The 17,057-nt window shown below is 63.3% G+C and overlaps 1 protein-coding gene across 4 annotated transcripts in view; it reads left to right on the top strand.

The window, feature by feature from the left end:
- GSE1 (Gse1 coiled-coil protein) overlaps positions 1-17,057 on the top strand; it is a 105,262-nt gene that overhangs the window by 20,139 nt on the left and 68,066 nt on the right. The gene's annotated exons all lie outside the window — the stretch shown is intronic.

Raw genomic sequence — 17,057 nt, 5'->3', positions numbered from 1 at the left:
GAGCAGCAGGATTAATTAGCTGCTGGCAGGAGAGGGGGGAGCCTCCTTGTGCGGGGGCTCGGTGCCACCCGAGCCTGGCACGGCGCGGTGCCCGCGGCGGGTTTGGGATGCTCCGGGAGGAGATGTGGCTCTTCCTGGAGCAAATGCCACCAGCCAAAAGGGGAGAGGGAATCCAGGTGCAGGAGCTGCTGATCAATCACGCCGGCTCCTGCTCTCTGTGTTCTATTTCTTTTTTTCCTCTCAAAAAAAGCGTTGTAGGTTTTTTAATTGACGCTCCCGCGCTGTTTCCGAACCCAGGGTGTGCCATGGATGTGTTAAATGTGTCCTGTGCGATGTAAAATGACCCTGCAGGGGACAAAGTGGCAGCTGGCTGGGAGCTGGGTGTGGGCAGGGCCGGGTGAGCCCTCACCCCAAAATCCCAAGGGATTGGAGATGATCGGGAGCATTCTGTTGGCGACTGTCACCCTCCTGGATGGTGTCCCCAAACCTGGCTTTTGGGGTCCCGTTTGTCTGGGTGGGTTTTCAGGGGTTGGCTCTGTGCCTTGTGCTCCTCCAGCCCCTCTGGAGCAGCATCCACGGGGCAGAGGTGGCATCGGGGGGCCCTGCAGGGACAAGCAGGGACACGGTGACACGGTGTCGGGGCCGGCAAGGTCGCGAGGACGCGGGGCTTGAACTTGAATCAGACGGTAATTGCGCCGTGCCTAATTACAGGCAGAGAGCAAATCACTGCGGTGCCGCACCAAGTGTGTGACACGGAATAACGAGCGTAATTAGCAATCAGACGGGAAGCTGTGCCCCCCCAGAGCCCCGGGCAGCCCTGGCACAGCGTCTGCCCCTGCCTGCGGTGCTTTGTGCCCCCCAGCTCGGGACACCTGCCCCCCAAACCCCCAGAGGGGACACCGGTGCAGCAGGGACACCTGGGCGGGCTGAGGTGCAGCTGGTGGCTGTGTCCATCCCTGTGTGTCCGTGTGTCCGTCCCCACACGGATCCGTGTCCAGGTGTCTGTCTGTCCCTACACGGATCCGTGTCCAGGTTCTGTCTGTCCCCACGCTGATCCGTGTCCAGGTGTCTGTCTGTCCCCACGCTGATCCGTGTCCAGGTGTGTCTGTCTGTCCGTCCCCACACAGATCCGTGTCCAGGTGTCTGTCTGTCCCCACACAGATCCATGTCCAGGTGTGTCTGTCTGTCTGTCCCCTCCCAGATCCATGTCCAGGTGTCCGTCCCCACACAATCCGTGTCCAGGTATCTGTCCCCTTCCAGATCCATGTCCAGATGTCTGTCCCCACATGGATCCGTGTCCAGGTGTCCGTCCCCACACAGATCCGTGTCCACATGTCTGTCTGTCTGTCTGTCCCCACACAATCCGTGTCCAGGTGTCTGTCCCCACACAGATCCATGTCCAGATGTCCGTCCCCACAGGATCCGTGTCCAAGTGTCCGTCCCCACACAGATCCGTGTCCAGGTGTCCGTCCCCTTCCAGATCCGTGTCCAGGTGTCCGTCCCCTCCCAGATCCGTGTCCAGGTGTGTCTGTCCCCACACAATCCGTGTCCAGGTGTCTGTCCCCACACAGATCCGTGTCCAGGTGTCCATCCTTACACAGATCCGTGTCCAGCTGTCCGTCCCGCCCCCGCGGTGTGTCCAGCTGTGCAGCCCGTGCCTGCTGCCAGCCGTGCATTAATGCAGCCTGACGCTAGAGCGCACCAGCAGCATGGCGTGACATCCTCCCTCCCTCCCTCCCTCCCTCCCTGGCGGGGACACGGCTCCCAGCAGGGCCACCTGCCCCGGCCACCCTGCTGTGACCCTCCTGGGGACCCGGGCTGCCCTCGGTGGCCGCAGGGGACATCAGTGTGTGTCGGGGCTGGGAGTGACAGTGTCCGATTGCACTCGGAGGGAGTGGGAAGGGAGGAGAGCTGTGGCACCCCAAAATCCCCCCATCACCCCAGCCTGGCTGCTGTCACCCCTTGGGTACCGGGAGGAGGGCAAGGAGTGTCTGGCTGCTAATTAGCTGCACTTTTAATGATGCTGCTGTTGTTTTAGGGAATGTGTCCCCCCTCGGGGATGCTGGGGAGCTGATCCTAAACCTCCTCTCCTCTACCCCAGCACCCAAAGGCTGAGGAATTTCCTCCCTCTGGGCATGAGGGCACCTCCCAGCCCCAAAACGCCCCTGCCCGAGGGTGCCAGCCTGCTTGGGTGACTTCACTCCAACTCCTGCTGGCCCTGGAGCCACCTCACTCCTGTCCCCAAGCGCCATCCCTCTGTCCCCTTCCCAGCACCTTCTGGCAATCCCAGCAAGGTTTTTGGACTGGTTTGTCACTGGATTTTAGAGAGGTCCGAGCACATCAGTGCCACCACGGGGATGCTGTCCCTGAGTGCTGGGGCAGGGTGAAGGTCACGCCTGCTCCTCCTCCTCCTCCTCCTCTGTGCCCGTCTCCTTCCCGCCTCTCCTGCTGCCTTCTCCTTTTTTTTTTGTTTCCCCCTCTTGGAGCAGCTGTTCTCTAATAAGCTGTTAATGATGATACAGTAAGTAGGAGCAGAGAGTCCTGCGGGAGCTGCCACGATTTGTGTAATTGGCCTCAGAGGAGGCAGAAGTATCTAATATTTACATGCCGGTATTAGTCCCCCGGGAGCCCGGCTGGGCTGGCACTGAGGCAGCTCCAGCCTCAACCTCCCTGCTCCCCCCGATGGATCCTCACATCTCCAGAGGGTGGATGGGAATGGGGGGATCCCCCTCCTCAAAAAATAGCTGGGGGTGGCTGAGCATCCCCAGCAAAATCTGGGGGGTTTTGCAGGTGTTGGATCACCCCAGGAGTGGCTGAGCATCCCCAATAAAATCTGGGGGGGTTTTGGAGGTGTTGGATCACCCCAGGAGTGGCTGGGCATCCCCAATAAAATCTGGGCGGTTTTTGCAGGTGTTGGATCACCCCAGGAGTGGCTGAGCATCCCCAATAAAATCTGGGCGGTTTTTGCAGGTGTTGGATCACCCCAGGAGTGGCTGGGCATCCCCAATAAAATCTGGGGGGTTTTGCAGGTGTTGGATCACCCCAGGAGTGGCTGGGCATCCCAAATAAAATCTGGGGGTTTTGCAGGTGTTGGATCACCGCAGGCTCTGCACATCCCGCTGTCCCCATGTGCCACCAGCCCGGTGCCAGTGCCCACCCTCACCCAGAGCTGCCCATCTCCTCTCCCTGGCTGCAGCCAGAGCCAGGCTGGGAGTGCCCTGTGCCCCATGCCCTGACCTGGATGTCTGTGGGAGCAGCAGCGGGGCTGGGCTGAGCTCCCCGAGGGGCATGGTGAGGTTTGGGGTGCCCTGTGCTGGGCAGGGGAGCGGGGCTTGTCCCACAGTGAGTTCAGCAGGGCTCTGAGCTGCCTCTGGAGGCACAAACGTGTTCCTGAGCTGGCCGTGCCTGGAGCAGGGGGTGGCAGTGAGAGGGATGCTCACCCACCCTGTGCTCACCAACACCCTGTGCCCGTGGCTGGGCTGGGTCCCTGCGAGCTGAGCTGCTCCTGGAAGGGCAGGGTTGGCAGCAGCACTGTCCCCGTGGGCTGGGCAGGGACTGCTGAAAGTGCCCCTGGTGCTGCTGCCTGCAGCCATGGGGCCGGAATGGCGGGGGAAACTGAGGCACGCCGGGGGAAACTGAGGCACGAAGGGCTGAGGAGCAGCCTGCCCACCCTCCTGCCCCTGTGGGGTGTTGCCCTGGGCTCCATCCTGTGCTGTGGTGTGGACAGGGTGCCACCAGGGCTGTCCCACTTCCCTCAGCACACCTTGGTGGGGCTCTGGGGCTGTCCCCTCCTGTGGGGGTCACTCTGTGGCCAGGATCCCCTCAGCTGAGCTCTTTTGGGATGCTGGGGCTGTGCTCACTCCAGCGCTCACCTTCCTGCACCCCCAAACCTGCAGAGACCCCCCAAAAGCAGAGGGTAGGGACTGGCATGGGGGCACCAATGCGGGCGGTGGGAACATCCCAATTCCCTGCCCGGGGTGGAACCGGGGGTCCCCCAGCCCATCTCCCATCGCATCCTGGGGAGCCCCCAGCCCTGTGCGATTGCATCCCCAACCTTTCCCACCCACATTGCCACTCTCCATTGCCTTGGCAGCCCCGGAGTGGTGGCTCAGCTCAGGGCGTGTCTCACTGAGCCCTGGCAGGGCCATCACACCCCGAGCTGGTGTCGGGATGGAGCCCTGTGGTGCTGTGGTGATGGGGGTGAGGAGCTGCTGCCTTCTGTTCTTCCCTCATCCCTCCTGTCACCCCTCCATCCCTCCCTCGGTCCCTTTAGGGCTGTGCTCCCCGCTCGGGGCGTTCCAGGCTGTCCCTGGCTCCCTGCCAGCCCTTTCCCACACTCCCCGATCCCGCTCCAGCCCTGGCTGCTGCTGCTGCTGCAATGCCCCCGAGCCAGGGAAGCAGGACCTGGCCCCTGGCCTCCCGGGGAGCCTGGGGGTGGCAGCTTTGGCCTGGGGACAGCAGGGGTGTCCCCAAGTCCCCGGCTGTGTCAGCCACCCCTGGGCCAGGGCGGAGCGGGTGGTTTATGTTGGGGGAGCAGGGCAGCACCCCTGGGTGCTCACAGGTTGTTGTGGGGTGCAGGGGGGTGTTCACAGCCCCTCACGCCCCCGTTCTGTGCGTGTTTGGGGGGGACATCCCCCCCCCACCTCCTTCCCTCCCTCCTGCCTGATCTGTTCAATCTGCTAAGCAGGGGAACAGTGCGGCCGCCATCTGTGAGCCTGCCAATAATGGGATTAACTCCTTCCCCTGGCCAGGCGCTGCTTCTGGCACCCCCTTCCCGGGGCACCCCCTCCTCCCTCCCGCCCGCCGGTGCTCCGGGACGGCCCCGATTTGCCCGAGCCACCAGCACGGACTCGCCCTCTCCTGCCTCAGTTTCCTCTCTCTCCCCTCCGTGTCCCTCCTGCCTCAGTTTCCCCCATCCTGCCTCAGTTTCCCCTCCAGCCCAGCGGCGTGGATTTAGGGCATTCCAAAAGGCTTCCCTGCGTGGGAGTGGGAGCACACTGCGCCGTGCGTGAATCCCTGCGTGTTTGTGGCAGAGGAATGCAGGATTGGAGCCCACCTCCCTCCCCCCGGGATGCGGGGATGCAGGGATGCAGGGATGCAGGGATGCAGGATTGGAGCCCAGCCCCTCCGAGACGCTGCCCGAGGCCGGGGCAGAGGCGACCCCGCACGTGGGGGGGTCCAAGGGACCCCCACCCCCAGCCGTGCAGCTCCAAGCCCTTTTGCCGGGGGCGGGATGCCCCCGCTAATCCTCTTAGGCTGCGCCCCGGAGCAGCTGGCGAGGCCGCTGCCCATCCTCCCTCCCTCCCTCCCAACAGGTGCCCCCCGGCCCCCTCCCCGCCGGCGCTGGGCGGGGGGCTCGGGGCTCCCCGCAGCAGGCAGCCCCCCCTTCGCCTTCCCCTTCCCCTTCCCCCGGGGCCGGCCCGGGAGCGCTCATTAATTATCTAATCTTCCCTTTATGTTTAATTTACAGCCCCGCGCGGCTCTGGCCATATGCTGCTTTTGTTGTGTCTGGCTCTTTGTTGTGGCAGGCAGCGGGGGCTGGCGAGACCCCCCCCCCCCCATCCCACCCCCAGCCTTTGATCCCCCCTCCCCTCGCAGCGCCACCCCGCAGCCACCCCCGCGCACGGGGTAAGTGCCTTTTTCTCGGCTGTTAATTCGCTGACCCCCCCCCGGCTCCCCCAGCAGCGTCGGTGCGTCTGTCTGTGTGTCTGTGTGTCTGTGTGTCTGTGTGTCCCCCGCCTCTCGCTGCCGGCTCGCTCGGGATGTGATCTGTGATCGCGCGTGTGCGTGTGCGCGGCGCTGCCGCCGCCTCCTCCTCCTCCTCCTCCTCCCGCTGCCGCCGCCGCCCGCCGGGGTCACCGCGCTGCCCGCACCGCACCGCGCCCCGCAACGCAGGTACGTGCAGGGCAGCGGGCGGCCCGTGCCCGCCCTCGGAGCGTGCCCCCCGCCTCGGCTGTGCCCCGCTCACACAGCCCGGGGGCACCCCCATCCCATTGCATCCCATTGCATCCCATTGCATCCCATCCCACCCCATCCCATCCCATCCCATTGCATCCCATCCCATCCCATCCCATCCCATCCCATCCCATCCCATCCCATCCCATCCCATCCCATCCCATCCCATCCCATCCCACCCCATCCCATCCCATCCCATCCCTGCCCCTACCCCAAGTCTGCATTTCCCTCATCTGTCTGTACTCCCTCACACTTGTGCCCCTCCGTCCCCATCCTAAATGCCCCCCACCCCTCTGTGCCCCCCATGCACTGCCTGTGCCCCCCTCACCTCCCTGTACCCACCCTGTACCCCCAATCTCTGCCTGTACCCCCCTCACACTTGTACCCCTCCATCCCCATTCTAAATGCCCCCTGCATCCCCTCCTGTGCCCCCCTTGTACCCCTCCATGCCCATCCTAAATGCCCCCCACTCCCTCCTGTATCCCCCCACCCCTCTGTGCCCCCCGTGCACTGCCTGTGCCCCCCTCTCACCTGTCTGTACCCACCCTGTACCCCCCTTGCTGTAGCCCCCCTCTCCCAGCCCTGCCCAGCCTTGAGGGAGGTGGGCACCCCGTGGGGATTGTTGGGGGGATAAACCCTGTGTCCCCCCCTGACTTGTTGTGTGTCACCCCCAATTCTGCAGCTGTGTTTGGGGTGGCTGTGGGGGGACCCCTGCGTCCCCCTGACCCGTGGGGGGCTTTGTGGGACTTGCTGCAAACTTTGTGTGCTGCTGCTGCCAGGTGCCTTCTGCACTTCTTGTTTTGGGTTTTTTTTGGTTTTTTTTTTTGGGGTTTTTTTTTTCCCTGTGGTTTTATTTTTAAAAAGTAACAGAATGGTTTTTCCTGCACCCCAGCAGGCCCACGCACTGCTCTAACGGGGTGCACAGGGGGGCACCCCAACCTTGGGCTGGCAGCAGATGTGCCCACCTTGGGGGGCTCAGCTCTGGCTCCTGGGGGGCCGTAGGCAAAGGGTTGGGGGGCAGTGTGGGGCTCTGTGTGTGGGTGATGGGGGCACCCCTTGGTGCTGGGCTGGGGTTTGTCCCCCAGTGAGAGATGCTGCTGCCCTGTGGGCTGCCCCTTTGGGCTTTGCCAGTCCCACTGTGGGCAGGGGATGCCCACACCCCCACCCCAAAGCTCAGGGTGGCACACAGGGGGCTGTGCTGGTGCTGTCCGTCCGTCTGTCTGTCCGCAGCTCCCGCCAGCCCAGGGTGGGAGGGTGGCTGGCTGCCCCGTGGCAGGGTGGGTGCCAGGCCAGCAGCCCGCCTTGGCCAGGGGAGCCGAGCGCTGTGCCAGGAGCTGTGCCAGGAGCTGTGCCAGGAGCGCTGTGGCAGCGGGGTAAGGTCACTGTCACCGCCAGCCAGGTGGCCCTGCCAGGGTGTGCTGGCTCCTGCTGCGTGCCAGGAGCCACGGGGTGGTGGCAGGAGCTGCCCCTGGGGTCACCGAGCCGCTCGCCAGGTGAACAAATCTCATTTCGTGAGCACAAGAGGCAGCTGGCTCTGCAGGCATCCTGCTGCCTGGCACTGCGGGCTCTCTGTAGGCATTCCTGTCCCCAAGGGGGTGCAGTGGCTAGGGGGACCCCTGTCCTAAAGGTGGGATGTGGCAACAGGGGACAGTGCCAGCTGCTGGCATGGGTGATGACATGAGGGTGGCGCTGGATGGCCAAGGCACCTGTCCTGGCAGCGCAGAGGGAAACAGAGTGCACGGCACCAGCGCTCCTCGTCCCTGCATGTGGGGCTGGCTGTCCCCATGCAGCCCATGTGCCATCAGGGTGACAGGCCTGGCCCTTTTTGGTGTTGTTTTCTGCCCACCGGGTGTGGGCAGCTGAGGAGGGGTGATGCCACCATGCCGGGTGCTGCCATCTGGCCGTGTCTGTCCCCACACAGAGCCCCAGCCCCACACTGAGGGTCCCTTCCCAAGTGAGTCACCCCAGCTCTGTGTCACAGCCAGTTCACGCTGCGTGTCACAGGGAGCCACAGCACGAGGCTGGGGTCCCCCCATGGCAGCCCACCCACCCCCTGCCAGCTGGGGAAACTGAGGCAGTGGGGCAGGACTTGGCTTGCCCAAGGCAGCCAGTGCCAGGGCTGGGGAGAGCAAACAGGATTCTTGGCACAGGCTGGCAGTGCCGTGCTCTGCCTGCAGGCCAGGGTTGCTCTTTGCTGGCTGTGCAGTTTTGCTGCTGCTCTGCACCCCAGCTGTGGCTCCCTGGGGGCCGTGCCCGTGTCCCCACAGGTGGCACCCCTCACCTTGGCACTGCCCTACGGGGCAGTTGTTGTTGCCACCCGGTGCCCGGCGCTGCGTGTGGCGGGGCTGGCACAGAGAGAGCAGCTTGGCCTTGGCCCCCTGCCCGCTGCCGTGCCCTTTTCCAGAGGCAGCTGCCTGTGGGCATGGCTTGGCAGCCGTCCCTGCTGCGGGCTGGGCCGGGGCAGGACCCTGTCCCCCAGGTCACCCCCGTGCAGCCTTGCGACATCCCTGCCGTGAGTTTGCAGTTCTCAGCTCAGCCCTGGCTCTTCCTCCCGGCTTTCTGTGCCAGCTCCATGCCCAGAGCAGAGCAGGGGATGAACGAGGAGCTGCTTCTCCCCAGAAAAGTCCCTCTGGAGAGGCGCCCGGTGCCGTCACCCCTTGCAGAAGCCACGTGTCAGCTCTGAAATCCCCTGGTTTTCCACCTTGGAGAGCCGTGTGCGGGAAGGGGGTGGATCTGTCCCCGCTTCCAGGGCACCCTGGGGGTGGTGACATTCCCTGCTCCGTGCTGGGCTCCCTGCATCCCTCCCCTCCCAGCTCGCTTGCCAGCTAATGGCGCAGCTCATTCCTATGGCTTTTTAAGTGCTTAATGGCGCGCGGGGCTAATGATGCAGCTCCCTCTGTTCCTGCCGCCTGGGTGGAGGCAGGGATGGATGGAGGGATGGATGGATGGATGGATGGATGGATGGATGGATGGATGGATGGATGGATGGATGGATGGATGGATGGATGGATGGATGGAGGGATGGATGGATGGATGGTGCCTGATTTCGCTGCCCAAACCTCCAGGAATGGGGACAGGGACACAAGGAGGGGCCCAGCCCGTGCCCCGTGGGGCTGGGAGCGTCCTCCTGCCTCTCCTCCCTCTCCCCCGCGCGGCTGCTCGGAGCAGTAATGTCACCATAAACGATATTTATCACGAGGTGATAAAAATCTATTTCCAGCGACCTCTTGGAAATGGCCCTCATAAAACCAGGCAGCAGACGGAGGCAGGAGGCAGACAGCGGGGAGGGAGGGAGGGGGCACGGGCAGGGGAATGGCTGTAATCAGCCTGGGAGCAGAGGCTGGAGCTGCCCGGGAGCCGGCCCTGCCTCTCCCGACCCCGGGAAATTGATGGCAGCCGTCAAGGCCAGAGGGCTGCCCGGGCACAGCTGGGAGGATGCTCGGGCATCCCAGGGCTGGAGCATCCCGGGAATGGAGTATCCAGGCTGGGAAGGGAGGGCCAGAGGGGTTTTTGTCTTTAGGTGGATGGGATGGGAGGGTTCTGTTCCCAGAGTGACACCTGAGGGATGCTGGGCTGGAGCTGGTCCTGGAGCAGCAGACTGGGATGGGATGCTGGGCTGCCAGCTTTCCTCCAGTGTTCCCAGCCACAGCAATGCCCCTTCCACCGTCAGGCACTGCTGGGTCACCCCAGTGCCCCCTTTGTCCCTCCTGGGGGGCCACCATCAGTCCCAGAGCCCCCCCAGCTCCATCCCTCCAGTACCAATGGCCAGGTGCTGATTCAGCATCCCAGCACTAATTACTGAGCCCACAGTGGATCCTGGCTGTAAATTCTCCATCAGGAGTGGTGGAAAACCTGTCTGGCTCCTTTCCCTGCTGACCTGAGCAGGGACTTGCGATCCTGTGTAATTCACTGGGGTGCTGAGTTGGCAGGAGGTGCCTCATCCTTCCCCACCCAGCTTTGGGGCTCACTGCCCCCCAGGAATCCCTTCTCCCTCCCCACAGAGGTCATTCCTGGCTGTGTGACGCTCCAGCTTTGTCCCCACTAGCACTAGGGACAGCCTGGGTGACCCCATGTCCCCTCTGCACCCTGGGTGATGCTGCTGGGCTGGCCATCCATGGGGGCTTCACCAGGCTGGGGGGACAGAGGACACCTGAACCACCTTTTTGGGGCTGGGGAGGCGGGATTTGTTCCTAAAAACGGGGACAGTGCAGGACCCCCCTTGTTGTCCCCTGGGGGAGGAGACTGTGAGGGAAAACAGCTCCCAGCTGCAGGGTCTAATCTGCTGCCCTGATGAAGAGACTTTAATCACTTAAAGTAATTAACCAGGTGGGGACATTGGCTGGACCCCCCCCCCCCACACACACGCTGGGTGTCCCTTGCCTGGTGTGGCCCCTTTGGGGAGGGGGACACGGGCTGGGTGTGCAGCTCCCACAGGGACCTGTGCCAGGAGGGGACAGCAAGGACCATGGGGACATGCAGGAGGGTGGCATCATCCTGTGCAGAGCCTCAAGCCCCCCGTGGAGGGACGTGGTGCTGCCCAGGGCCTCGATGGCACGGCGGGGTGTGTGTGGCAGGTATTATCCTGCATTAAGGTTTCCCCTTGCAGATGGTTCACATTTAATCTGAGGCTTAAGGCAGCGCCGGACCTGGCGGTAAATCTGTCTTTAGATGGCAGGAGGGAGCCGGCAACGGGCGCTAAGCTGGAGAAGGGGGACACGGATTGGGGCTTTAATGCCACCGTGCCACCAGCTGATGGCCCTGGCTGGGATTGCCGTGATGTGCCCCCCCCAAAAGGGATGGGGACCCCCAGATGTGTCCCCTCACCCAGCAGAGCCTGGCTGCTTACCCTGCCTCAGTTTACCCCTGGGGATTGGCACGTGTGGGAATGTCCCGAAAACCTGAGCCGCTGTGGGGTGGGTGGGGTTTTCCAGAGTGAAAAGCCCCTTGTGGCTGCCTCTGCTTCCCATGGCAGGTATTTAGGGTGGTGAGGAGGGGACATTGGGCACAGACTGCCCGGCAGCTCTGGAGCTGGAGGTGGGTGAGCTGTGCTGTGCTGTGGTGTCCCTGAGATGGGAAAGGTGAGCTGTGCTGGGTTGTGGTGTCCCTGAGATGGGAAAGGTGAGCTGTGCTGGGCTGTGGTGTCCCTGAGGTGGGGATGGGAGCAGGGGCTGGGTTGTGGTGTCCCTGAGATGGGAAAGGTGAGCTGTGCTGGGCTGTGCTGGGCTGTGGGGATGGGGAGCAGGGGCTGGGGCTGAGCAGCAGTATGAGATCTCAGCAGGATTTGGGTGGCGGACACCAAGCTGCATCCCTCCCATCCGAGCTTGGGCCCCGTGGTCTCTTCGCCAGGGCTGGGGTGTGATGGCAGAGGGAGGTGGGAGCTGCAGGGACACCTGAGGCCCGAGGGTGACTGTCCCAGGCGGGGCAGTTTGTGCCAGGGTGGGATGGCAGCACTGCAGCTGCTAGCTCTGGACTCTGATGGTGACAGCGAAGGCTCTGTGCCGCTCAACCTTGAGGAAATCCTTGTGGATTTGAAAAAGCTGATTGTTCCCTGCAGGGCCGGGACCAGGAGCGGCAGTGCCGCTGCCAGCCCTGCTGTCCATGCATGGGTGGGATGCTCACACCCTCCTCTGCCTCAGTTTCCCTGCTGGAAAGGAGGATGAAGGGAACATTCCCCAGGCTGGCAGGGACTGGCAAACACGAGCTAGAAATGTCCCCACTGTGGGACAGGGACCGAGCAGGTGCCATCCAGCCTGGTGCTGGGCTGATGGAAGGATGAGCACGGGGGGAATTTTGTGTGGATGTGGAGCATTGTGGAGGACAGCACTGCCCAGGCATGGGGTGGAGGTGCTGACATCCCCACCAGCCACTGCTCTTCTCACAGCCTGGAGAAACTGAGGCACGGGAGGTGACACAGCATGGCCAGAGCTGGCAGGGACTGGCAAACACGAGCTAGAAATGTCCCCACTGTGGGACAGGGACCGAGCAGGTCCCATCCAACCTGGTGCTGGGCTGATGGAAGGATGAGAACAGGGAGAATTTCGTGTGGATGTGAAGTGTGGTGGAACACATTGCTGCCCAGGCACGGGGTGGAGGTGCTGACATCCCCACCAGCCACGGCTCTTGTCACAAGCTGGAGAAACTGAGGCACGGGAGGTGACACGGCATGGCCAGGGCTGTCAGAGCAGCGAGCAGCCGCCGGTGCCCATGGCCAGAGCCCCAGAGGAGCTGGAGGAGAAGCCGGGAGCGGGCGGCTGCGTGCCCCTCGCCTCCCCCTCCATCACCTCCCTGTTCGCCGGCGAACAAATGTCTGTTCTTGCAAAAAAAAGAAGTGACAGGGGTCGGCGCAGCGCTTTCCACATGACCTGCCCGGGAACAGAGGACGTCTTTGTTAATCCAGCGAGCTGTCAGTTCAGCCTCTTCACAAAAGGCATAAACCACTTATTGCTGCTCTCACCCCTGACCCCGGATCCGCCTGCGCGCCCTCCATTGTGCCGTCTCGAGGAAGCTGGCAAACAATTTCGGCTCCGGCTCCCCCTCCCCACGCTTGCCCTGCCGGCGTGGGGAGCCGCTGCGGGGGACCCCCCTGCACACACACACACACACACAGACACACAGACACACAGACACACACACATACACAGACACAGCATCTCCCTCCCCCGGCTGCATCTGCGCGCCCGCCGCCTCGCCTGGCAGCTGCTGCAAGGGGATGGGGGCTGCCACAAAGGGAGCACCTCCCTCCCTCCCTCCCTCCCTCCAGCCGTGCCTCCCTCCCGGGGCTGCCAGAGCAGCTGGTGGAGCCCACAGGCTGCTGGGTGCTGCACCCCGTGGCCCCCTGGCCGAACCCCGTAATGAGAGGGGACAAAAGCTCCTTAGGGTCCCTGGCTGGGACGGGCTGGGACGGCGGCTTTAGGCAAAGCCGCTTATGGCCTGGCACAAAGCTGCCAGGAACGGCCCAGCTCCTCGGGGTGATGGTTGTGCCCTGCCAGCCTCAGGGTGCCCGGGGGGTCACACGGGGTGACAGCCAGGGGAGGGGGCCGAGCACGTGCCCTGTCCCCCTGAGCTGGCACCCGGACCCCGCGGCGGGCCCGGTGTGCGCTGGAGCAATTAGATGCAGTCACTTTGGGGCTATATATAACCCAAATTGCTGCCTGCAGCTCGTTAGCTGCTGTCAGAGCGCTGCGGCCGCGGCGCTGAGGTGGTGTCGCCGGGGGGGGGCTGGAGAGTGACGCAGGGACCTGCTGCTCCTCGCCGGGGATGGGGCATGAGGGGGGCTGTGGTCATGCTGGGGTGGCCACAGGGTCAGACCCTCGCTGGGGATGGGGTCCTGGGCGGAATGTGTGCGGCACCAGCTTCTGCTCCGTGTGGTGCAGGATGGCTGCAGTGACACAGCCAGGCCTGTCCCACTGTCTGCTGTCCCCAGGGCTCCTGGCACAGCCTGGGTGAGTGTGCTGGGACACGGGGAGCCGCTGGTGCATCCCTTGCCTGTGGCAGTAGTGTTTCCAGCCTCATCTGCCCTTGTGGCGTCCAGCCTGACCACAGTCTCCAGCGCCTTCCGTCCGTGCCAGTTCCCGGGCGGGCACGTCGCGGCTGTGCCGGCACAGAGCGGCCCCCGCGCCGGCGAGGAGCGCGGCACCGCGGGCTGTCTGGGGGCAGCTGCGAGATGAGCGCGAACATATTGTGTGGGCTCCTGCAGCAGGCGTCACGGTGTCGCCGCTGGAGAGGAGAGCGAGCGGGAACCGCAGCCCTGCCGTGACAAACGGCTCCGGCACAGCCGCAGCCGTGCCCACGCGGGCGCCGCGGCACGGCCGGCACCAACGCTGCGCCAGGACACGGAGCAGGGATCCAGGTGGGCACTGATGGGCACGGGCAGACCCTCAGTGCATGGTGTCACCTGCCACCACTGTGATCCGCCCCTCCAGCTGTATGAATTTCCTGGGGGGGCCACATCCCCATCTTGGGAAGGGTTAACGGCGCTGTGTCTCAGTCTGGAGCCTTTTGTTTCTTTGCCTTTTTTTTTTTTTTTCCCCTTCCCCTCTTTAATGAGGAGTTAGCACAGCTGTAATTGTAGGTTCCAACTTTCTGCCAGCAAACACGCCTGAGAAACTTTAAATACGGTGGAGATGCGTGGAGCCAGCCACCACCCCTCCCGTGGGCACCCATCGGGGCCAAGCCACGCCACCAGCAGGCACCCCAGCTCCCCAGGGGCACCCCAGCCTGCTCCTGTGGGAAAACCCTCTGTTTTCAGGCTGCTGGGACAAGGATGAGAAGGGCAGAGGCTTCCTGGAGGGAAGAGCAGCTGGAACCGTCTGGGGGCACACACGGCAGGGGCTGTGCTGTGATAAAGCCCCAGCAGGAGCCAGGGGGCTTGAGGGCCTCAGCGACAAAGGGAACCGGGGGGAGCCTGCTCCTGCAGCCCTCAACACTCCAAAAGCACCTTTTATCCTGAGCGCCGCCTCCAGGCCTGGGGGGAGCCGGGGGACAGCGAGGGGTTGTGTCCCCCAGGCCCTACAGCCAGCCCCTGCATCCCCTGGGAAGTGCAGGATGCAGCCCCTCTGTGCTGGGCATGCCCCTCCCCTCACGCCGTGCTCACTCACCGGAGCTGCCATCCACGCTGTGCCAAACCCCGGAGCCGCTGCAGCTGTGCCGGCGCTCGCCAGGCTCCGTGCCCGCGGCCCTGCCGGGGTGATGCCAGCCAGGAGCCAAAGATTGCATCCACCCCCATGCCGGGGTTTTCCGGGGTGCTGCCAGGTTGGGGTGGTGTGACGGGGGCTCTGCCGTGCCGTGCCCGCGGCGTTCCCGTGGGCGGCGTTTCCGTGGGCGGGTGGCACCCGCGCCGCGCACGCCGCAGCCTGTCCCGGCAGCAGGGGAGGCGGAATGGGGAAGCCACGTTTTGGGTGTCCTGGAGGCACAGGGAGTGCGCTGGCGTGGCCTCCTGCCCTTTGCTTTCCCACTCCGCCAGTGCCATCCCAAAGCTGGGGCAGAGCTGGGAGCTGCGGCAGGCATTGAGCCCAGGGATGGGAGCAGAAGGAGTGTCCTTGGTAGGGAGGGACACACTGGGGACATGGGGACACCATCCCCTGCCCTCGGTGCCATTCTGTCCATGGGCTGCCTGCCCTAGGCACCCTGGGGCACAGGTGACACAGCTGATGCGGTGTCTGGCAGTGCCTCTCTGTGCCTGTCCCTGGGGGCCACCAGCTCTGTTTTCACCCCCCTGGAGCTCTCCACGTCCTTCATACCAAGAACCTGCTGGGGTAGATGGGGACAGATGCCACCCAGAAGGGTTTGGGGAGTGTGATGCCATGGGGCCATCCCTGCCAGCTCTGGTTGGAGCCTTTTCCCTGTGGTTTTGCCACTTGTGGAGCTGGCCTGCGTGCCAGTTCCATTCTTCCCATGTAAATAACATCACATAATGATGTCACATTGCTGTCACCTCACTGCACACCTACCCCTGACCTGGATGTGCCTGAGGCTGTGCCCTGTGTCCCTGATCCCTGTTGTGGGTCTGTCCTGGGAGCTGTTTCAGGCTTATCCATCTGTGTGTCACGAGTGGGCCGGCCTCAGCTCAGTGCCATTGGGCAAGCACAGGTCCTGGTCCCCTCTCTCCATCCCTGGGAACATGTGGGATAAGCATCTCCCAGAGCCAGGAGGAGCTGAGCTTCATCACACGGGGACATCGAGGATCTGCCAGCTCTCCTTTCAAATTTCAGCGCTTGGTGGCAGAGCACCCTTCCCTCCCAGCCTCTTCCCAGGCACCTCAGGGTGCTGCTAAGCAAATTAGCACCCAAATCAACCTGCTCACCTCTAATTGGGGGTGAGTCTTTGAGGACGTGGCTGGGGAGGAAGGCCCCCGCTCCGAGGGGCTGCCGCCATGCTTTATCTGGGTGGACAGATCCCTCCTAATTGAGCAGATATTCCGTGTTCGCAAACAGATGGCTCCTTTGCATCAATTATTCCTTATCTGTGGAACCGGGGATGATTTGCTGACAGATAGTGCCGGCTGAAGTTAAAGCAAGGAGGCGGCCGGTGCTCTGTGCAGAGCCCGGGGGTCCCAGGGGACACGGGTGGTGAGGGGGGTGGGATCCTGGCTGCCCTTGGGCAGGTGGGACCCATCTCTGGTGTCTTTGCATCTCAGCATCCCTTGGCAGGAAAGCAGAGGGGTCGGGCTGCTGGTGCTGTGGGGCTGATGGGTGGGTTGGGGTCTGGGGGGCTCCTTGGGGAGCAGGAGGGTGCCAGCCTTGGCCCAGCTGTCAAAATCCACCGTGACCATGGTCTGCGACTTCCCAGCTGTGTCTTGCCCAATGCTGCTGTGACACGTGATGGGGAGTGATTAGTGCTAATTAATGATTAGTTGCTCCGGGTATCAAAGTGTGCCCCAAGCTTTCCCATGCCCACAGGTAGGGGATTGCTGCCTGCTGCTGCCGGTGGCATTGTCCTGGGAGGAGGGGCAGTGGCACAGCCTCCCCCCTGAGACATCCCTGCCACCTCCAGGGATCCCACACCCAGCTGTCAGGGATGGGGTCTGATCCCTGGGCTTGTCCCCTGCCCGCTGTGAAAGTCACCTTCTGTTAATCACTGGGGAAGAGAAGAGCATCCTGCCATCACCGGGGCAGCTGGTGGCACCCCGCCAGTTGGGGCTGGGACGTGGTGGCACTCGAGGACTCACGGGATGTGCCAAGCGCTCGCGGTTGTGCGGCGCTGCCATATGGATTCCATAAATTAAACCTTTCCAGGGAGCAAACGGTGAATTTATACATCCGCTCGTGTGCGTGGCTCATTGAGTCTGAGGGCTTCCCAGCAAAGCATCCACCGACCATCCATCTCCTTGTTTATGGGAGCAATCCTGAGTAAAACAGGATTAACATAAAATCCTCACCACGGTCCTAATGGCCACAAATCAGGCACACGATGTCACCTGTGGCAGGGGGAGGTCACCTGCATCCCACCTTACCCGGGGTGGGCACAGCATCCTGTGAACCTGGGCTGTCTGTGTGTCTTTCCCAAGGTGGCACAACAGTGCTGGGATGAGCGTTGTGTCACTGGCTGTTGCTTTATTAAAGCTGAACAGGAGCGGTGACAGCCCCAGCCGTGTGCCCGGGCAG

The sequence above is a fragment of the Melospiza melodia genome, chromosome 13 (assembly GCF_035770615.1).
Source record: "Melospiza melodia melodia isolate bMelMel2 chromosome 13, bMelMel2.pri, whole genome shotgun sequence".
In the NCBI taxonomy this organism is placed as follows: domain Eukaryota; kingdom Metazoa; phylum Chordata; class Aves; order Passeriformes; family Passerellidae; genus Melospiza; species Melospiza melodia.
Note: the sequence above shows the minus strand (reverse complement) of the source record. Positions and strands in the feature narration are given on the sequence as shown.